This window comes from Ceratotherium simum, chromosome 7, assembly GCF_057802395.1.
Source record: "Ceratotherium simum simum isolate JZ-2026a chromosome 7, ASM5780239v1, whole genome shotgun sequence".
NCBI classification, from domain to species: Eukaryota; Metazoa; Chordata; class Mammalia; order Perissodactyla; family Rhinocerotidae; genus Ceratotherium; species Ceratotherium simum.
Window position 1 is genome coordinate 80,411,993 of NC_141906.1, and position 25,021 is coordinate 80,437,013.

The window sequence follows — 25,021 nt, forward strand, 5'->3', positions numbered from 1 at the left end:
AAGATGGGCAACGAATGTTGGCTTATGGCGAATCTTCCTTGGGGGAAAAAAAAAAATTAAAGGATTACTGAGATCTCTCTGTGCCATAAATCCCCTATCATCTTCCAAAGATTTTGAAGGGATGAAATTCATCCCTTCCTCACTCCATCCATTAAAATATATTCCCAATGGATCAAAGATTTAAACATAAAAATAAAACCATAAAAGAAAATCACAGGAAAGCCTTTATCATCTTACAGTGGAAAAGTCTCTTCTAAGTATAATTTTAAGAAGCCCTATAACCATAAAAGACATACATTTTACTACTTACAAATTTTAAAATCTTCCATAACCAAAAAAACTTTAAAAATTATGAGCAAAGTCAAAAGTAAATAATTGAGAAAAAAATATTTAGAACATATCACAATGGGTTAATTTCCTTAGTATATAGAGTTCCTACAAATCTTTAAGACCCAAAAACCCTAAAGACAAACAGGCAAAGAGTATAAAGAGAATAATAACAGAAAAATACAAAAGAATCTTAAAACATAATAAGTATTTAACTTCACTCATAATAGAAATGCAAACAAACACAATAAGATGCCTTTTTTTATCTATCAGGCAAAGATTAAAAGAGGTTTTAACAAAACATTCAGAAGATGTGGGAAAATAAATACACACTGTTGATGGGAATATAAATTGGTATAACCTCTGTACAAGGCAATTTGGTAAAATCTACAAAAATTGAAAACGTGTCTCTTTTTGGCCCAGCAATTCCCCTTCTATGAAATCATCTTATCTTCAAACAGGAATAAGAGATGAACAGAAATATTCACTGTAGTAAACTTCATAATAGCAAAACAGAATAGCAAAAACAACCTAACTTGCTCATTAACAGAAAACTGGATAATTAAACTATGGAATATCCAGAGAATGACTGCTAATGAGAAACACTAGGCAGCCCTATTGGTCATGACATGGAACAAACCCTAAGGCATCCTGCTAAGGCAAAGAAGGAAGAGGTAGTGGTGTATTGTACACGTTATGCTGCCATTCACATTTTCAAAGAGGAGGAAGAAGAAACATGGGTGACTACAAATGCACACAACATCTACAGAAGGATAGCACCAGTGACAGGTGGTGTCTCCAAGGGGAAAAATAGCTAGAGAAGAGGAATGATAGGGAGACAATTTTTCACTATATCATGTGTATATAACCCTAGCAAAAAAGAAAAAAAACTAATCTTAAATATAATCTTTTATATCCCTCAGTAAAGAATCAGATTTTTAAAAATTATTTTAAGTATCTAGGTCTTCTTTTTCTTCTAAACCATTCCAACTCCTCTACTGTGTTTTCATGAATCCTGTTTATCTTTCCTTTTAATCATTTCTTTTGTTCTTTCATTTTTCTGGTTGATTTACTTCCTCAAACCCTTTCAAACACGAAAGATTGTACTGTAAGCAGTGTTTTTACACAGAATACTGTGCGCAGTCTGACTGATACCAGATGGCTCAGGAACTCTCCTTTTCTAGTCCTGCCACCACTTGAGAGTCCTCCCTCCCAGACACCCTGCCACAGTGAGGGCCTTCCCTCCCGGTGCACTTCGGCAGACCTTTCAAGACTTGTTCTTACAGTTTTCACTCTGCCATCATAAGTTTTAAAAAAATGTTTTTAAGTTCAAAATCAACATGTGTCCTGTTTTCCGTTCCCTTCCTCAGTAGCTAATGAGGGGGCCGCCCCGTGGCTTGGCGGTTAAGTGCACACGCTCCGCTACTGGCGGCCCAGGGTCGGATCCCGGGCGCGCACCAACGCACCGCTTCTCCGGCCATGCTGAGGCCGCATCCCACATACAGCAACTAGAAGGATGTGCAACTATGACATACAACTATCTACTGGGGCTTTGGGGGAAAAAAAAAGGAGGAGGATTAGGCAATGGATGTTAGCTCAGAGCCAGTCTTCCTCAGCAAAAAGAGGAGGATTAGCACGGATGTTAGCTCAGGGCTGATCTTCCTCACAAAAACAAACAAAAAAAGTAGCTAATGAAGATCTAGCAGAAATAAAAGGCAATGAAAAGCAGGGAGACAGGAAGGGAGCAAGCAGAGTCAGTCAACCCCTGAGGCTCCCAGAGATGGAGCGGGACTCCATATTCCCGAAGACCACATGGTTGCTTGAAACCTGATCAGCTTCACTTCCCCAACAAGCTTTTGTAGAGCCCAAGTCTCCAACCTAAACCACAGGAGTCACCACCAGTGGTTTAGACGACTTGATTCTTCATCTTCTACTGACCAAGAGACAAGGAGGATGGGCCGGCCCCGTGGCTTGGCGGTTAAGTGCGCGCACTGTGCTGCCGGCGGCCCGGGTTCGGATCCCAGGTGCGCACTGACGCACCGCTCCTCTGGCCATGCTGAGGCCGCGTCCCACATACAGCAACTAGAAGGATGTGCAGCTATGACAGACAACTATCTGCTGGGGCTTTGGGGGAAAAATAAACAAATAAAAAATCTTTAAAAAAAAAAAAAAAAGAGACAAGGAGGCTGAGGGAAAGGGAAGTTCCTAATCCCACTGCAGCAAGGGAAGAAGCATTCTTAGCAAGAGTTTAGGATCCCAAATCAAAATGCATTTTTTTGCAAAAGAAATAGTTCAAAAGTGGCTTCTTTTTCTAGTAGCAGTAAACAGCAAATACATGCTGAGCACTTACTCTATGTGCCAAGCATTGTGCTACAGCCCTTTCATAATAAATTATAATTAATTACATAATTCTCACAACCATATCAGAAGTAGGAGCTATGATGATCCTCATATTACAGGTGAAGAAACTGAGGTTTAGCATAATAACTTGTCCAGGGTTACCCAGCGCATAAGACTGCATTAAAGATACTTTTTAAAAATCTACCTAAAATCTAACCATGATATAGACTGTTATGTCTATGAGAAGAATGTGGTTTTCATTTTGGTCCACATTCAGCTCATTAGCCTGGCCTTCTTGGATCTCCTAGTTTTGTCTTAGTGCTTTTCTCTTTTTAGCGGGGCGGGCAGGGATACTGCTGGCCTACATGCTTCTCTATGCACCATCCCCCACATTTGGGGTGACTACTGAGGAGGGTGCAGGTAGGAGATCACACAGCAAAGGAGCAGCAAAGCAAGAGTAGAACCAAGGTCTTCACACTCCATTTCAGGGCTCCTTTTCCCACATCATAATGTTAGAACTGTTTTTATCAAATCTGTTCAAAATAGCACACGGGACATATCCAAGAGGTCAATAAGTATCTCCTGACTTGGGCACCAAACTTTGTCCACAGAATTCTTCACAACTATGACTGTAAATATAGATACACTAAACAGACTCTTCAGAAAATTATGTATTCTAAACATGAATAGTGTGTGTCTAAGTGTAATATATATGTGTGTATCAAATAATTATACCAGAAAAATTAAGCAAGAATCCTAAAATATTTCCAATGACTGAAGATTTTCCTCCAAATGCCAAAAGTAAAATATATAATGTACAAATGTCATCCATTATTAACCATTCTCATACTAACTATGCATTCATTCTAAATTTTATATGATTTATATCTTTAAATTGTTTTTCTAACCACCATCTTTATAGGTAATTAACTTCACAAGAACAACTATTTCCTTCCTTATTATAGAATACTCATGTTTTCTGGATCATCATACATAGATATTTGCTTCAGTTTACAAAGCATAAACAATTATTATGCATATTGTATTTCATTAAAATTTAAGTAAAATCAATTTATTTATTTTTAAATATAATTTATTTCATTAAAATATCATAAGTAAAGAATGCAATTAATTTAACATGATCCTCTCTTGGTCACTTTAAACATAACAGAAAAGGTCTACTTGGCTAGAAAATGGAACATTTTACGTTAGATTAGATTTTACTTCATTAAAAACATATTCAAAAGGAGATCTAACTTTGAACTGTTCAAAAAAGCTAACTGAAATTTTTTTAATGGCTATTTTAATAATACATCATCCCTATTGCAAGAATAAATGCACTAAAAAAATACATTCCATTTCAAAAAGCAGTTTATAAAACCAGAAAAAAAACAGTTTTCAATAGAAATGGAAGTATTTTGAAACCAAAAAGATATAGGCTCAAATCTCAACTATGACATTTATAAATAGTGTGGTTTGAGGCAAGTAACTTAAATTGAGTCTCAGTTTGGTAATCCCTAAAAAAGAAATAATAATCTTATAAGGTCAATGTATGGATTAGAAATAATGCAAGTAATGAAACTATCATATTGCACAGTATAGACAAGAGCCTCTGTAAATGACAGCCATCATCCTCATCATCATCACTAAACCCATAAATTATTTTTATTGTTGTGATTACATAAAAATTGAGAAATAAGATAGGAGTAATCTAATAAATAAAAGGAAACGAGTCTCAACTAAGTTAAGCGCTTGTTTTCTAATTATTTGAATCCCTTTCATGAATGTGAAGGATGGAAAATCAGAAATTAGAATAGAAAGCTCATAGTCTCCCAACATCACATTAAAAAGGATTACAAAGTAAGTGCATATAAAATTAGATCATAACATAATTCAGCATGACATTTCCAATCTTCTTTTTTTTTTTTAAATAACTATAATGGATATACCCTTTTTTTTTTTTTTTGAGGAAGATTGATCCTGAGCTAACATCTGTTGTCAATCTTTATCCTTTTTTCCTTTTTCTCCCCAAAGCCCCAGTAGATAGTTGTATGTCATAATTGTACATCCTTCCAGATGCTCTATGTGGGACGCCACCTCAGCATGGCTTAATAAGCGGTGCATAGGTCTGAGCCCAGGATCCGAACCGGTGAACCCCAGGCCGCCAAAGTGGAGAACGGGGACTTAACCACTACACCACCGGGCTGGCCCCTCCAACCTTCTTAATAAGTGATATTAAGTGGAAACTTCACAAGTCTATGAATAAGCTCCCCTCAAATTTAATTGAAATGGTCTATTGTTTTTAAATTAAATTCTGTATCTTTAGCCAAATAAGTAAAGATTAAAAGCATACTTTCTGGTATTCAAGTTTAAAAAATATGCACTGTTTATTATAAATGTAGAAAACTGCTTTCAAGAAATATATAATCTCAGGCAATGCTTTCACTGGATCACTAACTACCATCAATTGTTACATATTCTAGAATCATCATCTCATGTAAATACTGATTGAAGAAAAATACTATGAAAGTCTACCTCACTGGACTCCCTCAACACAATTTTTAACCACTGTGCTATAGTCTGTTTGGCATCAGTAACTGCAAAAAAATTTTAACACTAATAGAGTGTGATTCCATTACTATAAGAAAAATAGTATTTTTCAATATACACATATGTAGAAAAAAGCTTGGAAAACTATATAACAAAAATACTGTGGGTAATTTTGATTTCCATCTTTAAATTTACCCATATTTTTAATTTTTAACATAAAAATGTATTAGCTGTTTCATTTTTTAGTTTCAAGGAAGTTAACTGCATGAGTTAAAAGATCCACTCCACAGTTTCTTCTCTTGAATAGCTGAATGCTAAGTTTTACCAACTCATATACCATAGAAATCAATAATAAATGTTTACTGAATAAATACATATGAGTGACTGATTGAAAAATTTAGGTCCCAAACATACAGAATATAAGTTCAAAAATAAATAAAGGCAGTATGCATAAATAAGGCAACAATGCTATACAGACCAAGGTAAATCTAAAATGAAGAAGAGAAACAAGAAAAATAGCAAAGGAGAAAAGCAAAAACAAGTATCTGGCCTACGCAACCAAAAAAACTTAAACAGAGATTCTATATATATCAGGATCTCAGAATAATGAAATACACTTATATATCAAGAGTTAATATGAATTTAATCCCTCCTCTATATATTTCCCATCCCAACCTATGAAGAACCAAAATCCACAGTATTTGCACCCCATTAATAAAGAAATCTAATGCCCATACTAGGTCCAGAAGTGCAAAGACTGCATCTACTTACTGTCAAATTCATAAACCACATTACTTTGTTTCACTGTTTCCCTTTTCAAAAACTCACAAAATCCAACCCAGGAATACTTTGTTCCAACACTCAAGAGCCCAAGGTGCTCTTGTGCAAGGAAAACAAAACAAAACAAAGCAAAAGCCATGGTATCAGCATCAACATATTCTACCAAACGATTAGAGGCTGCAGAGAACAACTCATACATCTCCCTAGCCCTGGGCACACAGAACAAGCAAGTAGTATCAACTTCAGCAGCCACTGGCTGACTCAATAAATAACAAAACAAAACCTTGCTGTATCAGACACATCAGAACCTAGAGGTCTCAGGAAATCCTCACTGGCTAAGCAACCATCTCATTAGTCTACGGACTACTCATTTTTGCTTTCAATCTACAGATAAAATAAATCAAAACTATATAATTGTTAACAAATAAAGGTAAAGCTGAAAGAAGTTATAATTCTTCTAGCATTGAGTTAAAGGCCACTAAAATATAATATCTACATGTGGTGGTTAAATGAAAACACAAGTAAAAAGTAACAAAACTTAACAAAATCAATCATCTTTTTAAATGACCATTTGATAGTAAAACAGTATTTCTACCTGAGGGAATCTATAAGACTAATGGACGTAACTGGACCACAGTTAATTAACGTAAAAGTATAGTGTTGAAAATTAAGAATTAATTATTCCACAAGTATGTCAGTAAAAGGTCTTGTAAAGATAATGAAGGTTGAGTATTCCTTAATATAATATTGAATTAAAGGAAATATTTCCTGCAGTAGAATTTTGACTGAACATGCCATAGTCAGTGACATACAGAGCAAGAAGGCTACATTACTTTTACAAATTTAAGGTTTGAGAAAATTGTGGTCTTGGCAAAAACTGAACTGTACATATAGTACTTCTTCTGGTTACCATTGTAAACTGGACCTCTTCCTAATGTTAATGATACTGCAAAGAAAAATGCTAAATGTAAATTTAATAAATAATAATCAGGGGAGAAAGCAAATGATCTAACTAGACTTGATCTCGTGAAAGGTCTGGGGAGGTCTGGGAGGGACTAGGATGAAATCACTGGGGGGGAATTAGAGCGATGCAAAAAAAAAGGTTATGTACTAAGCCTGCAGACTTTAAAAGCTCAGAGTATTGCATAAAATTATTAGAGTTTCTCTCACCAAACTAACTGAAAAAATGCCAATAAATCAAATGTCTTCAATCTACCATTTTCCCTACCTGGATAAGTATGTTGTTTGAGACTGAAGTAATTTTAGCTGCCTGATACTTATATTATTCCGCCTGCTCCCCTGTTATTACCCAGAAAGGGTGGCAAGAGTAAAAGAGGCAGTGAATAATAACTAAAGTGTTAGAAAACATTCACCTACTCATAAAATCACAAGCATTTTTCTCAAGTAATAGAAGCTAAACCTATACTTCTAAATATTAATCTGAGATATGTTATTCTAATTTAAAATAAGTATACTTCAACTCCTGGTATCAGTAATTCTTTGATTTTATTTTCCTAGAACGGAGAATTAAGTTGCTACCTGCTCATTTAAATTTATTTCAGTAAACAGGCATTTTTCTCATTATCCTTTGTTACAGAAATTTGTTCTGGTAACTTTTATCGATTACAAAAATAATAATAAAATGAATCTTTTGAGGAGTAAAGTATAATAGAGAAGTAAAAAGAAGTTAATATAGGTAGCTCTTTAAAGGATACAGAGGTTCATATTTAAATTTGAATCATATATTAACTAGGAATTGAATATCTGCCCATTTCTTCTGATTTTGCTGGAACCGCATGTTATCTGTGGTGCTTCATATCTGATGCTTTCAAAAGATATAATGACTGCAAAGCACATTTTATGATGTCTCAAACAGTGCTTGCAAAACAATAAAACCGGTTTTTAACTGTAAATTCAGAATCTTCAAATTATATTACTATTTCCTTGTAGTAAGATGAGCATGTTTAGAAACTGAACTAACTTGTTGCTTACTGATATGCAATTCATTAACCTACTGTTTCACTATTATAAGTACCATTCAAGTTAAAAATACAAAGCAACTGAAAACAACAGTACTATTTTTGAGTATCCATGGTTTCCATTTTAGAAATAATGTTGGATTTTTTTAACTTAATCAAGCTCAGAATATGATTCATATTCCTTCCATGCCACTTATTACCTATGTGAACTCGGCCAATTTAAGATCCCTGAAGTTCAACCTCCTCATCCGAACAGAAGAACCACGTCCAATCATACAGCAATCAAAGTGATTAGATGAAACAGTATATATAAAGTACCTACATAACACAACATTTGTGAATAACAGGTGCTGAAAAATGGAAGGTATAATAAAAGAAAGATATTTCATGAATCTAGGTTTTGGAGTTACTAAAAAATGTTAAAATCCTTTAGAAGAGGAATCAAAATTCTTGTAAGATAAGGACTCTTTTTTTAAATTACTAAATTATCATTATCTCACCTAAAGAAATTAACCAATATGCAATTCCTTAATATCACAAATATCCAGTCAATGCACAAAGTTTTCTAACTGTCATACACCTTTTTTTTTTTAATTTTACTGAGGTCATAATAGTTTATAACATTGTGAAAGTATAACATTGTCAGTCACCATACATATGTGCTCCTTTACCCCTTATGTCCACTCTCCAAACCCTCTCTGCTCTGGTAACCACTAATCTGATCTCTTTGTCCATGTATTTGTTTATCTTCCACATATGAGTGAAATCATCCAGTGTTTGTCTTTGTCTGGCTTATTATCACGAACCGTTTTTTAACAGTTGGTTTGTCTGAATCAGAAAGTCCACACATGACATTTTAGTTAATAGGTCTCTTAAGTCTCTTATGATTTAAAGGTTCCCTCTCCTCCTTTTTCTGTCATATATTTGTTAAAGAAACCAAGTCCTACAGAACTTCTAACATTATGGATCTTGCTGATTACATCCCAATAGTGTTGTTCTACAAGTGTCTCTAGCTCTCATATTTTTTTTTACAAGCATTAATTCTTAAAACCTTTATTGAATGCTTTAGTTTGATGTTTCCTGCCTTATCTACCAGCTTTCCAAAATAAATACTAAGCAGATGAATAGCAAAATGGTAAAATGGTAGAAAACAAAAAGACAAAAATAAGCAAAGGGCCATACATAATATGTTCTTGCAATGACTTAACCAGGTATAACTGGGGCAGCTATCCAAAGCACAGCACATTAAGAGGTTCCAAGTGTTGTCTGACTTCTAACCTAAATGGGCTCTTGCATCCTCTACTGCCATCTATCACATTTCTATGTCCTCCTACACGATCTACTGAGAATAACTGCAGTACCTGCACACATCTGAACAATCTATGACTAATACTAAGACTCTACCCAGTAGGTTTGCCACTAATTAGCTCCTATTATTTTAGAAGGACAACATAAAAGCTGCGTGAACTATGGAATATTCTTAAAGTAGACGACTGAAACATTATAATCTTTCTATTTGGGTAGAAAGAAGGAGCAATTAGTATCTTGGAATAAATTATCAATTACATGAAAACAGCAGAAATGCAAGAATATCCCACTCAAGTATACTAAACTTAGTTCACCAACTCTTAAACATTTGAGAATAAATGATTAGTAGGACTCAAGAGGTCAAAGATTTACCTGTAACAGGCTGCATATCTAAGAAAACATGGATTCATGATGTAATATAACACAGAGGAATAAACTAATAAACCTTCATGAGCTTGGAAATCCAACATGTTAGTACCAAGTAACATAGATTTACCAAGGAGAACTTGACCATCTCCCTCTACTTCCCAAGAAAATGCTGTTACTATTTGGCTAATACAGTCAAAGAATAGTTAAAACAGTAAAAGATTCTACAACTATCAACTATATCCACAAACTAACAAGGAGTTCTTAAGTGAACAAATGGAAAAGACAATTCATCATGCACTGGCTCTTCTGCCAGCATCAAACAACCAGCCAGGAATCACTATCCACTCTGTCATTTTCAAATATAAAATACAAAATAGATACCAGCACAATAAAAATATCAACTTAGACTAGCACAGCAGTTTACTATTTTCAAGGCACTCTGACATATATCAAAGCAAATGACAAGTGACAAAGAGAAATTAAACCAAGGGAAGGGTGTGAATTTTACATCTAAAATACAGATTTTAGGGAACTAAAGTTTTAAAAGAAGAAAAAGCATTGAGAACTGAATTCACTTTAATCTTTCAATAACTACACAGTCTAAAATTAAACAGCTTAACAATAAAACAGGTGAAATACATTTCAGGAAATGAGTATACAACACAAAAGTATGGTCACTTACAGCACTGTTTTCCAAGGGAAAAACTAGGGCTGTTTCTTTTTCAACTGTGATTTTAAAACAGAGATTCTCAATCCTTTTTTCTGCCCCAAACAGTTCAAGGATACGCACACGCTCATTAGTAACAATGACTCATAACCTATTTAGAGATTTATTTTGATTAACAACAATTTAAAAAGCAAATTATCTTGGAGAGTGTCAAGCTTGTTGAGCATTCAAACCTTAAGGTGAAAATTATTTTAATTAGAACTTAATTTAGTGGAAATCGGCAGCACAAAAGAAGATAGTTTTAAAGAGGGATGGGGAGGGAGGAAGAGCACGATGAAATGAAGTCTCTGGTCAGCTAAGGGCAATATGAGGGCAAAGAGGAGGCGGACAAAAAGTAAACTTTGTATGATACCTTAATTCACGGATGAAACAGACATTCATTAACCAGAATGTCTGGGAATATCAGTAAGGGTACCAATACCCTTCCTCACAACATTGTGGAAATGACACCAAGGTGACAGAAATGCTCAACTGCACAGACTCTGGCTGTGAATCAATATGGGGGTAATTCTTATGCTGTTTTGACATTTTTGTTAGGCTAACATCTCTGAAATTAGGAACACTTGCCTAATTGAATATCTGGTGCAGATGTCTATGATAATAAAGAAGAATATGGCGAGGGGCTACCTACTGATGAAAAGAATGAAGGGCCACAGAAATATTTGGTTAGAGAACACAAAGAACCTGAAACAACTATTAGCACTTACAGAAATTTCAGAGATTCGAATACTTTCCAAGTTAGAAGAAATCTTGAAGACCATCTATTCTGAAGTCAGCTGGTAAACTAAACTCTAGAAATTCATGTTTTTTCTACCTTACAATTGTATGGTAAATTTTCACACAGTATCTCATTTTAATTCTGATACCCACAAAACCCTAGTGGTGTGATCAAGGAAACAACACTGTCCCTGTATTACAGATGGGGAGACTGAAGCTTGCCCAAAGTCACATAATTTGTAAGTGGTATTCACCTCTTAGGTTATCTGTGTAGAAACAGCTAAAATGTCTCCTCCACTAAGAAATTTTCGATATTCCCTAGTCCAAAGCATTCTCCTTTCTGCTTTCCTACATAACACTTTCAGGGACCGGCCCAGTGGCATAGTGGTTAAGTTTGCGCACTCCACTTTGGCAGCCCAGGGTTCATGGGTTTGGATCCCAGGTGCGGACCTACACACCACTCATCAAGCCATGCTGTGGCGGCATCCCACATATAAAATAGAGGAAGACTGGCACAGATTTTCATCAAAAAAAAAAAAAAAAACAACTTGCAAAATACTTTCAAAAATACAAGAGAAACATGCATAAAGAGGTTAAGTGATTTGCCCAAGGACACAAGGGTGGAGCTGGGAGTCTGACTCCAGAGATTATGCACTTAACCACTAAGCTATTCCCCAAAATGGTCAGTAAGTATGACCTCTTCTGCTATAACACATTTCTGTAACATGAATTTATATGAGGTTGGTAAATAGGGGAATGTGTCAATATGACTCAGATTATATACAACAATTTTTCCCTCACATTAATGTTTTTGGCCACATCCAGTTTAACAACAAAGTCCACTACTATAAGGGGAACACAGTAAAATGCAGGATATCATTTTATTGGGCATGATGCCCATTCATGCCACTTGGTTGCTAGTTCAATTTGGTCCCACAGTATGTCTTGGTAGGGCTTTTTGCATGGCACTTCCTCATTTTTGTACACTTTGCCCTTGTCTCTGTAATTCAGCAGTCTCAACGTCTTATTACACTCCTTTCTATAAGCAACCATCACCTTTTTTTAAAGGTAAAATCCTATATTTACTGTAATATTTCTTTACTTGTTAACAATTTGACATATCTTCTTAAGCGTGCTATTATTAGAACTGTTATTGCTTTTATTAGTGCTCTGGAAACAAAGCTGCATAGATTTTGAGTGATTTGTGGAACCCATTTTTACCAGACCTTTTAATTTTAGTGCATGATTTGTAAAACCACAAGATTTTTCAGAAATACATATAACACATTATAGCAAAAACAACTATATGAAAAATAATGTTTTAAAACCAATATTTACTATATACTCCTTTATGGCCAGTCAGATCTTCTAAGTCTTACTACAGAATAAAATTACTACCATCAAAAATACTGGGCACACAACACAGTAGAACAGCTATTCCTTCCCTACTCATCTCAGTGCCTTCTATGTGAACCAAAAGCCAGGAGTTCCTCAGAATGTATGTCGAGAGAACTGCACAAACATGCTATGACTGGCTCCTAAACTTGACTGGGCATCAGAATCATTTGAGAAACTTAAAAAAATATACAGCTTGCCCCACCCCGACAGAGACCTACTAGATTTCCAGAAACCAGATCCTAGAATCTGCATTTGAAGTTCTTCAGTTGATTCTATTTACCTAAGAGCCCAGCTATATAATGATCAAGTATTTACATAAGAAAGAAACAAGCAAAAAAGCCCCAAAAATATGCTTTTACTTTCTGAAATGATCAATAATTCAAGTGAAAGAAACAGCATTCCTTAATGAAGAGTATTAAAATTGTGTAAGCGACCATTTTTTAATCCTATAATTCAGAAGTGATCAATTCAAATACGGAAGGACTGTTCACTAGCTGTATGTGGTTCATAAGAAGCCTGAATGCGTGGAAATAATAAGATAACGACCAACTATGCCCTCTAACTTGTTGTCTGATATACGAATAAGGCCCTCATTCTAGGAAATGAAGCAAAATCATGGTGTTTATAATATACGCACATGTAGGAAGTTTTATTTTCTTGGCACAAAGCTCTGGCAGCAATCTGAAAGAAGGCAAGTCATCATCTTCTTTTGACTTTTTAATTTTGGAATTCTTGGGTCTAACTGGGGCAAATTATTCTCATTGAGGATATACCAATATCATTTATACTATTACATTGCTTATAATCACATTGCTTAATTTACCTCAACATAATTTAAACTTATTTATCCACTAAAATTTCTTGTTTAAATGCTTGTACGAATCTACCACCATTGGTAGATTGTTACAGCTACTATAGTACATAATGTAGTACAACTGTAAATATTCTAGATGGCAATTAGAGAAGGTATGCTTATACAAAATACTCCAGGAAACTTCACAGCATGTTAAGTACTTAAATATATGTACTTAAATATCTGTGATCCAGAATACTTACAAGAAGGCAACAAAATTTTAACTTGGGGGCTAAAAAATTGCTCATTTTACATAGAAGCTAACCTTATTTGGGCTACCAAACATGATTAATTCACTTTGTCTGTGTGTGTGTGTGAGGAGATCAGCCCTGTGCTAACATCCGCCAATCCTCCTCTTTTTTTTGCTGAGGAAGACTGGCCCTAGGCTAACATCCATGCCCATCTTCCTCTACTTTATATGGGACGCCGCCACAGCATGGCTTGCCAAGCGGTGCGTCGGTACGCGCATGGGATCCCAACTGGTGAATCCCGGGCCGCTGCAGCGGAGTGCGCGCACTTAACCGCTTGCGCCACTGGGCTGGCCCAAACATGATTAATTTAGATCTCAAATTATATTTTTATCTGGTCTTTACCTAGTTGTCCCCCAAAATATATACGATGTCTTCATTTTATTCTCCAAACCCCATCAAAGGTTTATATTTCATAATAGTACATTCCAAATAAAATGTAGTATATACTTAAATAATCTATGAGTTTTCGTTTGTCTAAGCCTCAATTGTTTTGACTCACTTGGTAGTTCTGCTATTTGAAATTTAAATGATGTAAATGGAGATATAGGGTAATCAAGAGATGTCCCCAAGGCACTAACATGCTGCTAAGCTCAATGAAACTCACATTTCACTGAAAATGGACAAAATCACTGCTTCAGTCAAACCAGAAAAATACCTCAGGAGGTATTTTATCTGACACAAAGGATGTGGTCTACAGCAGCTAAATTTTAATCTTCAATTTGTCAGAACTACTTGCCAAATGCAAATGACAGCATGTAATAATGTACTGAAATTTCCTGTAATTGGCAGCAGGTGCCGTAATAGTAACGGAGAAAAGCGACTGGTACAAGAGTCCAAGATATCATCACAGCCCCCTTATAACTCTTTATAAATAACGTATTGCAGGACATGTCAAAAATAGTGTGCCCTATCTCAGTTGCATTAAATGAATTCTGCATTATTGAAATATAAATATTAGACTAAAACTCCTGAAAAAGTGACAGGTTCTCTTATCTTGAATTAAATTTTTATGCTGCAGATAACAATTTTTACTAGTGCAACATTTTCATAATGCTACATAAGCCATTTAAAAACAGATTTATTTCAAATAGATACAGTGCTCTATAAAAACCAAAATGACAAATCTTACATGAAGACACTATAGGGATAATAAAGTGAGGCATTAATGGGGGAGGAAGAGATAGGGAAGTAGACCATATACTTTAGTTTTGTTAGAGGGAAGATGGGTATATACTTCAAATGATTTTTTTAAATAAAAATTATAGAAATCATGATGGTAAGAGCAATATCTCATATTTGTCTTATCTTGTGCATGCTTGTTGCTCAAGAAGCAATTTTTAAAATAGAAATGCAGTAATACTCCTCCCAAAAACCCATAACCCTAGTCCAACCATGAGAAAAAAGTCAGACAAACTCAAACTAAAAGACAGTCTGCAAAATAACTACCAGTATTGTCAAAACTATGAAAGTCATCAAAACCATGGAACGTCTGAGAAACTGTCACAACCAAGAAGAGCCCAAAGAGAAATGACGACTAAAGGTAATTCAGCATCCTGGAACAGAAAAAGAACAATAGGTAGAAACTAAAGATTTAAATAAAGTATGGACCATAGATAATAATTATGTATCAACATTGGTTCATTACATGTGACAAATGTATCATACTAATGGAAGATGTTAACAAAAGGGAAAACTGGATATGGGGTAAATGGGAACTCGACTACCTGCAATTTTTTGCTAAATTTAGAACTACTGTAAAAATTTTTTTTAATTTTTTTTAAAGAATTCTATTGTAAGTGATAGAAAATGCAACTCAAACTGGATTAAACATAAAAGAAATTTATTGGCTCTTAAAACTGAAAGTACCTAAGGTCTCACTTTAAGCACAGAGAGATTCAGAGGGTTCAAAGGGCTGCAAGAAGGTGTCTCTCCAGTTGTTGGCTTTGCTCTGCTCTCCAGGTGCTGGCTACAGTCTTAGGTTTCATGTACAGACAGTTTTGCTATAACATTTGTTTTGAAAATGCAAATTTGTTCCAAAGTGATCGATATATTAGGGAACAATTTGAACATAGCATGAATTTTGCATTTGCTCATGCATGATTTCATCTGATGGAAGCACTAGGTCAGGAGTCAGCAAACTTTTTCTGTAAAGGGCCAGATAATAAATATTTTAGGTTTTGTGGACCATACAGTCTCTGTCACAATTACTCAACTCTGCCTTTGCAGAAGGAAAGAAGCCATAGACAACAGTAAATGAATGCGTATGGATGCTTTCCAATAAAACTTTATTTACCAAAACAAGGAGGGCCTTAGTTTGTCAACCAGGCACTAAGTGAATGCAGAAAACTGCACCCAGTTGAACCAAGCCACTTAGGAATACACAGAACGCACACACCTCACCGGGACAATGAGCTAGCCCGCCCACATATGGTGTTATGACCTTCCATCTGATTTCTGATCAGCCTCCTTCCACCACTTCACAACTCACGGGCTGCAGCCCTTCTTAACACAGGGTGGCCCCAGTCCCAAACCCTCTTCTCCACTGGTAGCCGTCACAGATTCAGCTTAATTGGGCCAGCTTAGATTTATTCCCTACTTCTGAACCAATCACTGTGTCCAAGAGTGTACTATGCTGCCTGACATGGGCTTGAGTCATGGACTTCATCCTTACAAAGGAAGGTGATGTCCCTACTTGGTCCCTGAGGAACCAAGACAGGGGTAAGAAAGGATTCCCAAACAAAAATCAAGGGCTATTGCAAAAGAGAAAGAGAGAAAGAAAGGAAAGCAAGGATCTACTACAACCTTCTACGTACAATAGCTACAGAGTGGCATAGCTTCATATGTGATTAATTTATGCAAACTCAACAATACCTATTCAGCACTGGGTATGATTCCAAGTAATTGAAAGACATGCATTTTTAATAGAACAGCGCTTCTAAAAAATCTAACAAGTGTTATTTCACCTGGTACTCAACTGAAAAAATAACAAATATGTTTCATTGCTGGGAAAAAACTATGAGAAATTTAGTGAAGACAGTATGCTTTTATTCTGTTCTTTATAGTAAATTTAAAAAGTTTTCAAGGATACTTTTATCCAGACATTACTTTTACCTTGCCCACTGACTTCAGAACTAACCCATGGATTAAGTACAGCTCACAGACATTGGAGTGAGCAACCATCAAGTCTCCAAAGAATATATTCTCAAAGCTTATAAGGACAAGTGTAAGCTTGCTTAAGTCCAATCAATTAGATAATAGTTCCTCTCATCAAGACTATATATTGGATAGAACTACCATATGATCCAGCTATTCCACTGTTGGGTATTTATCCAAAGAACTTGAAAACACCAATTTGCAAAGGTACATGCACCCCTGTGTTCATTGCAGCCTTATTCACGACAGCCAAGACTTGGAAGCAACCTAAGTGCCCATCAAGGGACGAATGGATAAAAAAGCTGTGGTATATATACACAATGGAATACTACTCAGCCATAAGAAACGATGAAATCCAGCCATTTGTGACAACATGGATGGACATTGAGGGCATGATGCAAAGTGAAATAAGTCAGAGGGAGAAGGTCAAATACCGTATGATTTCCTTCATTAAGTAGTAGATAATAACAACAATAAACAAACACATAGGGACAGAGATTGGATTGGTGGTTACCAGAGGGGAAGGGGGGAGGGAGGAGGGTGAAAGGGATAATTGGGTACATGTGTGTGGTGATGGGTTGTAATTAGTATTTTGGTGGTGAACATGATGTAATCTATGCAGAAATAGAAGTACAATGATGTAAAAAAATAAAAAAAATAATAAATAAATAAAAATAAAAATAAGAGATTTGATAAAAAAAAAAAAAGACTATATATTGATTTTAGAAGTCAATATGAAATGCTTTTAAAAAATTCCCTCCCTTTATGAACTCCACTCAAATCATATCTAAAAATTACTTCCCTGAACTCACCAATTTTTTGTGCAGCACTATGCCTTTGCTTGTACTGTTTAGCCTCTCTCCTTTGAATATAATAGCCTTTCACTCACTCGCTTGGTAAACGACCTCATCCTTCAAGACTCAACTTAAGCAACACATTCCTCTCTGAAGTCCTTCTTCCCACTGATTATCATTATTTTATTCTGGTTAATGATAACGTTTCCAGTGTTCTCAATACTCATGATGCTGGCTTTTGGAAACAGATACACACACACACAGATTTTATCATGTTAAAGCAAACAGCCATCTATTCATTTTGTCAAGAATGGATGCTGAATTTTAACAAATGCTTTTTCAAAATCTACAGAAGTGATTAAATGAGATCTTTTCATTTGATTTATTTATATGATTTACAAAAGGAACTATCTTTGCATTCCTGGGGGAGAAATAATCATATCTGATTATGGTGTATTATTCTTTAATGAGCTTTGGATTCTACTAATATTTATAGGATTTTTACACTGACATTCATTTGTGAGATTGATCAGGTTTCCTTTGTGCAATCTTTGCCAAGTTTTGCTAGCATCTTCTAAAAATTTTGAAACTGTTCCTCTTTTTCTACTCTCTGCACCAGTTTAAATGGCCCAAGTATTATCCCTCTCATACAAGTATGGCAAATTTCCCCTCCAATATCATCTAAGTCTGGTGGATGAGGGTGGGAAGAAGGAAGGTGACTCTTTAACAAGTTTTTCTACTTCTTCTATCATAATTGCTCTGCTTCAATTTTCTCTCTCTTCTAGGGTCAGCTTCATAGTTATAACTTTTCTAGAAAAATCATCTAATTCATTCAGCTTCTCATATTTGTTTCATCAATGTTAAGCAAATCTTACAATTCTTTAAATTTTTTCTGGCCTATGCTCATTTCCCAATGAAACTTCTTAACAGATTAGTTATTTTATTGTTTTCTAAAATAAAACAGTTCTTCGATTTCTCTAATTAGATCACCTTACTGAAAATGTTACTTAACTTTTCGGTGCCTTAGTTTAGCAATAACAGTGCCTATTCCATAAGGTTATTGTGAGAACCAAATGAGCTCACATATAGAACACATCCTACCACTCAATGCATTCTATATGTATTAATTTCTGCTTTGATCTTTGAATGAGTTTCCAACTGCTGCTGGAACAAATCACCCCACACTTAGTGGCCTAACACAACACAAATTCACTACTTTATAGTTCTGGAGGTCAGAAGTCCAAAATCAGTCTCACTGGACTAAAGACAAGGTGTCAGCAGGGCTGCTCCCTTGAGGAGAGGGGCAAATCTGCTTCTCGCCTTTTACAGCTTCTAGAGGCCATTTTATCCCCTGCCTCTTGGCCCCTTCCACTCATGACTCCAGCCTCTTGCTTCTGTCATCACATCTACTACTCACTCTTACTCTTCTGCTTTTCTCTTATAAGGACCCCCTGTGATGACCTTGAACTCACCCAGATATCCAGGATAATCTTCCCCTGTTAAGATCCTTAACCACACCAGCAAAGTCCCTTTTGCCATGTGTGGTAATCTATATGGGTCCCAAGGACAAGCCCATGTCCTAATCTCTAGAATTTGTGAAGGTTACCTTACTCAGACAAAGGATCTTTGCAGATATGATTAAGGATCTTAAGAGAGGGAAATAACCCTAGATTATCTATCTAGGTGGTCCCTAAATGCCATCACAAGTATCCTTATAAGTGGGAAATCAGACACACAGAAGAGGAAAAAGCGATGTGAAGACAGAGGCAGAGACTAGAGTGAAGCACCCACAAGCACAGGAATGCCAGCGGCCACCAGAAGCAAGAAAAGGTGAGGAATCAGTTCTCACCTAGAGCTTCTGGAAGGAGCATGGCTCTGTCAACACCTGGATTTCAGACTTCAGGCCTCCAAAACTGCAAGAGAATAAATTTCTGTTTTTTAGCTACCAAGTTTGTGGTAATTTGTTGCAGCAGCCACAGTAAACTAATACACCATGTAAAGTAAGATATTCACAGGTTCCAGAGTTTGAAATGGAATATTTGAGAAGCCATAATTCAGTCTACCAGTCTTTGTTAATTTTCTGTGCTCTCTTTGGATATATTTTGGTATTTTCTGTCTCCCTGAGTTAGACGGATAATTCATTTATTCTAATTCTTTCTTGCTTACCAATATGCATACTCAAGACAAATAATCTTCCTATAGTTTTAGCTAGATCCCATAGGTTCTAATATATTTTCTTCCTTGTCATTTTCTACATTTTTTAAATTTCCTCTTTGATCTAACAATTATTTAACTTCCAGGTGGTAGTGTTTTTTGTTGTTTTTTTTTTTAATTATTAATTTCTACTTTTATTGCAAGGTGATCAGAGAACACTACCTACCTATTTCTACTTTGTGGGATTTCTTCAGTGTTTTTTAATGGCCTGATATGATAGGTTTCTGTAAGGTTTCAGGACAACTTGAACAGAAGGTGTGTTCTGCTTTTAGAGTATAATGTTCAATATATTTTAATTAGATTTACCTTATGTTAATTGGGTTTTTCTAAATCTTATTTTTTCATCCACCCCCATCTCCAATATGTTTCTATTTTTCCTAATTACCTATAGTTTTGACTTTATGTTTGCTAATGCTGTTATTTGAAGCATAAATAATGTGTAACCTTTGTCATTGTAAACCTTCTTTGTCTCTAATCCTTCCTGCCCTGAATTCAACCCTGTCTGATATCAAAACCTATGCTCCTCCTTTCTTGTTAGTTATTGCTTCAAGTAATCCAGAAAATTTTCTCCTATGCTCCAAAAACAAAGCTGCCATGAGAAAGTAACACTAACCATATATAAGGTTAGTGAAGACACTTATGAAAAACAGTGGTACAAGACAGGTCACCCTTGGAGCCATGTTATACCAAGGGTTATGTCTTGCCAAAATCTAACACTGCATAAGAGGTAATAAAATGTTAAATCCTGAGCACCATTAATGTTTTTAAAGTTCAGTATCAGACATTTCCCTTCTATGAGCATTTCCTAAAGCTATCTTCTTCTATAACCATGCACACATACATTCTGCAATTTATATATCGTGAATCACATAACAATTGTTTCTGAGATACCTTTCTTCACTGGAAATATATACTCAACAAACAAAGAAAAAGGAAAAAATTTCAGTACTATCTATTCTCCATTTCTGATTTTTGAATAATTTTAATTAAAAAAAACTAAGAAAACCAATACTGTATAATCCTCAAGGATTATTCTGACTTTTTAAATAAATACTCCAGTCAGACAAACAGGCATCTACTTATCATTGAGATCAGCTTTGCAAAGTGGTTACAAGCACTAGCTTGTCAAACCTGAACCTGAGTTCAAATCCCAGAGCTGCTGATTACCATGGGACCCTGGGCAAGCTATTTAACTTAAGCATCAAGGTCCTTTTAAGCAAAGCTGGATTAACACCACCTACCTGAGAAAGACACTGGGAGAATTAAATGTGACAATGCACACAATGGACTTGGCAAAGTACCTACTACATATTAAGTACTTATAAATTGTTGTTGCCATTGTGCAGACTCTCAGGTAAAATATCAAGACCAACTCTGACTTACATCTACTTCTAAAGTGTGCTGACATTTAAGAGGCATTTAACTTAATATTAATTCCAATTTTGAATATTGTCATTACATGACTTTAAATACACTGTGAAGAGTTAAACATGTTAAATAATATCTACTTATTATAAAGCTGGTACTGAAAATACCATGGACAAAATTATCCATGGTATCCCAGTGCTAAAAAATGGAATGCAAACTTCCTTATATGGTACACATGACCTGGTTTTTGTATGTCTGTCCAGCATTGCATCTTCTGTCAATCAGCCATAACAACTTTTTATAGTTCTCCACCCTGATCATGCTGTTTCAACTTCTTGACAGAGGCGGTTCCCTATACCTTTAATGTACTCCATCCTTCACCAAAACTACACAAGCACACACCCACAACCCTACACATTTGGAAAAATTCTATTTCTCTTTCTAAATTAACTCGTGTCACCTCCTTTAAGAAGTCTTCCCTGACTTCCTCAGATATAAATTTATGTAAATATTAATGGTGATAACACAACTATAAAAGGAGGCAAGAGAGATGAGATTTAAAAAAGGAAGGAAAAATACACACCAAAGGAAAGACAGAGTGGGGGACAAAGGGTCTGAGGAAAATAATTTCTGAAGGCATGCATCTGAAGCACAAGAGGAACCTTCACCTAACCCAAATAATAAACACCATTCAGGATTACAATTCCTAGCCAATGAAAAGATAAGAGCTAATAATAACACAAGGTGGGTTGTGCAGATTGGATTCTCCAGGAAGCAGACTCAGACACATTTGGTATGTAGAATGTTTATTGAGGAGTACCAGTGGGATCAACATGTGCAGTAAGGAAGAGAAGGAACCCTAATTAAGGGAAAAGATGACCTTCATTGCAGACCCAGTAAGAGCCAGAGCCACTGACGTGGCCCTTCAGAATTGAGGAGAGGCAAGAGGGACAGCGCTCCATACCCTATCAACAGTCTTTGGGCCACACTTCTGGGAAAGGGTGCTGAATTCACAAACACACAACAACTAGATTTCAAACTCAGATTAAGCTCTTGAGAACCTGATAGCTGAATTTTTAAAATTCTTTTCACCTTTTGGAGCATTATTTCAAATAGAAATAGCTTTATTTTGAAAGCTGGACATTTTTCCTACCAGAAATAAATACAAATTTCAGTTATATGTACAAAGGAACATATGTATACAAAAATTGTTTTCTCATACTTTATCCACAATGTTTAGGTAGTTGCAATTAATTATCAAATACAAAAATGGTTAAAGATTTACAAAGCATATCTTTTCCTCCTGTTCTTACTGTCTTATTGAGCTCCGGCTAAGACTTTTCTTATTACTTTTCTAGTATTCTTGTCCTCTAAATGATAAACACAACAAGGTTTAAATCTATCTTTCAGCTAAATGCTTCTGACATCTGTTATGCAATCTATGCTTTACAGAAGCATAAAAGAGTAGAGAATTAAAGTCTCACACACCAGCAGAGATCATATTCTTAGGCAATCCTGCAGACTAGCTGGCCAAAATCTCTATCCCTCTGGCCCAGAAATGTAATTTCTCCAGTAATTTTCAAACTTTTCTAATATTTTGATAATTTTAATAACATTTTATTTATAAAGATAATTACTAAGACTTGCCTCAAACTTTGAGGTCAGACCGCAACTTTATTTTTCTGCCACACAATTAATATTCTGTCTCCCAGAGTGAAAAAGGAAGATAGATACGGGCTCCTACTTACAAATAAAATGTACCTAAAATCCAGAGATTATTCATATTAACTACTCATTCACACACATACAAATGCTCATCCTCAATCCCACATAATTTAGTCAGCCTCAAACAGAGGGATCCAAAACCACTTTGTCATGAAAAAACAAATCCTGGCAATCCCATTTCCAAACACATCTCTCTATCTTAAAGCTCATGGACAAACAGTAAAAACAAATGATACTCTGAGCAAATAAGGTTTTTGAAACTACAGCACTTGGATAAACTGCTTAAGAAAATCAGATCAGGCAGAGCAGATCATTTAACAATGAATATCTTTTCCTCTACCTGGAATATTCTCTAGAATGAATTAACTTTTTTAAAACCAGAGTATCATTAACTGAGATAATATGGCTTAAGTCTCTATGTTTATTCACCATTTGGAGTATCCAGGAGATCACAGAATGGACAAAACAAAGAAAAAAGATAAAAACAATGGAGATGAATTTTAAGGCAAAAGAAAAGGTCTATATATGGCCTGGGACTCGGAGTAAAAGAGAACTGTGATTGAGACTAATAATAAAGATATGCGAATAAGCTTTGGGAGTAAGAGGGAAAGGAAAAAATTATTTTAGCTTTGGTGCAACAGTAAAACAGAAAACAAAAGGTGACCTTTCATTTCTAGACAAAACAAAAAATGCCACTTTTATCAAGAGGCTATTAACTCAAAAATGTGCACAGCCTGCTGAAGATGTAAGCCCAATGTTACTTTTAGTACTTTTTGCTTAGGAGCAGAGAAATGTATCTTATGCCCAATAAAAGGTTTAAACTGAGTGTTAGGGCAGAATGTTGGGGGTCATTTTCAAAAGCAGTACGGAAGGACAGAAGTAGGTATCAGGTAAAAGCTCCAGTGAAGTTACTCCCTAGTCCAAACAAGCCTACTGCAGGTACTCAATTAAAATGAAATTGTGAATTATTAACCCTGCAAAAGACTTTCATACCAACTACTTTGTTTTTAATGCGAATAGCACAAATATTATCAATTTCTCCAAAAGCTGCATATTTTTCTATAAATAATATATACAGAAATCACTACAGCAACATAGATCAAAACACTGTCCCAAAACTGAGAAGGTGAGAGGAAATATAAATTTAAATGTTTACCTTGCCAGAGTCAAGTTTTCTCAGCATGAGAAGACGTCAATTCCTCAGTAAACATATCCTCTGGTCAGAATCCAGTTTAGTTTAATGCAATGGATCACCAATCACCTGCATCACAACCACCTGCAAGGTCACGAAAAATGCTGGTTTCTAGGATCAACCCTACAACCATTAAATTGAGTAAGACTCAAAAATCTGCACTGTTTACAACTTCTAGGTGACTCCTTTACAGGTTAAAATCTCATCATTGTTTTTGTGTAGAATCTATAATGCTAGTATATTGGCTCCAAGTTATATTTATTCATTTCTACAACTACTTAACACAAAAAACTGAACCAAATGGCAACAGTCCTCAAACCTAACTACGCATTAGAATTATCCTAGCTTTTAATATATACCAAAGCCTGAGACTGACCAACTAAATCAGACTCTCTAAGAATAGGGTAAGAGCGTCAGTATTTATTAAAAGCTACCCACAGAATGACGTCAGCATCGTGGCAGAGTGAGCTGTTCCCTTAGTCTCTCCCCTCTAAGCTACAACCAAACAGACATTCATTAACCAACAGAAGATTCCCTACAAAGCACAAGCGGACATCTGAGAGATCCACCTAGCCATACATCTGAAGGTGCAGGTATTGGGTCCCCAGGAAGCAGTAGAAGGAGGTGAGAGGATCCCCTCCCCCCAGCAGCAGCAATCTAGGTTGTGGGTCCTCAAGCAGCAGCCAGCACACAACTGTAAGATAAGGCAGGGAAGGAGGCAGGCCTGTGTGTGCACACTTACACTTTTGGAGTTGCAGTCCAGCCCAAGGGAATGCTCCACACAGAGTGGCATGGCTCAGCCACCGCATGGGTGCCACTATCAAGCACAGCAGCCCAGGTGAACCACCTGTGAACACAGAGCGGGCCCGCACACGTGCAAAAGAAAGCATCCCCCCTCACCTAGCACACCATCTCAGCCATCCCTGGCCAAGGCAGCAGATCTGCACCAGAGGGCCTACACGTGTGTATGTGACCC

General features: G+C 35.9%; 1 protein-coding gene across 4 annotated transcripts in view; it reads right to left on the reverse strand.

The window, feature by feature from the left end:
• The window catches only part of ARHGAP32 (Rho GTPase activating protein 32), a 322,445-nt gene that overhangs the window by 213,834 nt on the left and 83,590 nt on the right, over positions 1-25,021 (reverse strand). For 2 of the 4 annotated variants that reach the window (XM_087433926.1, XM_087433923.1), the window contains exon 2: positions 24,010-24,129. The exons of the other annotated variants lie outside the window; for them this stretch is intronic. The gene's annotated coding sequence lies outside the window, so the exon portion shown is untranslated. The remainder of the gene's footprint in view (positions 1-24,009; positions 24,130-25,021) is intronic. 4 annotated transcript variants of the gene reach the window in all.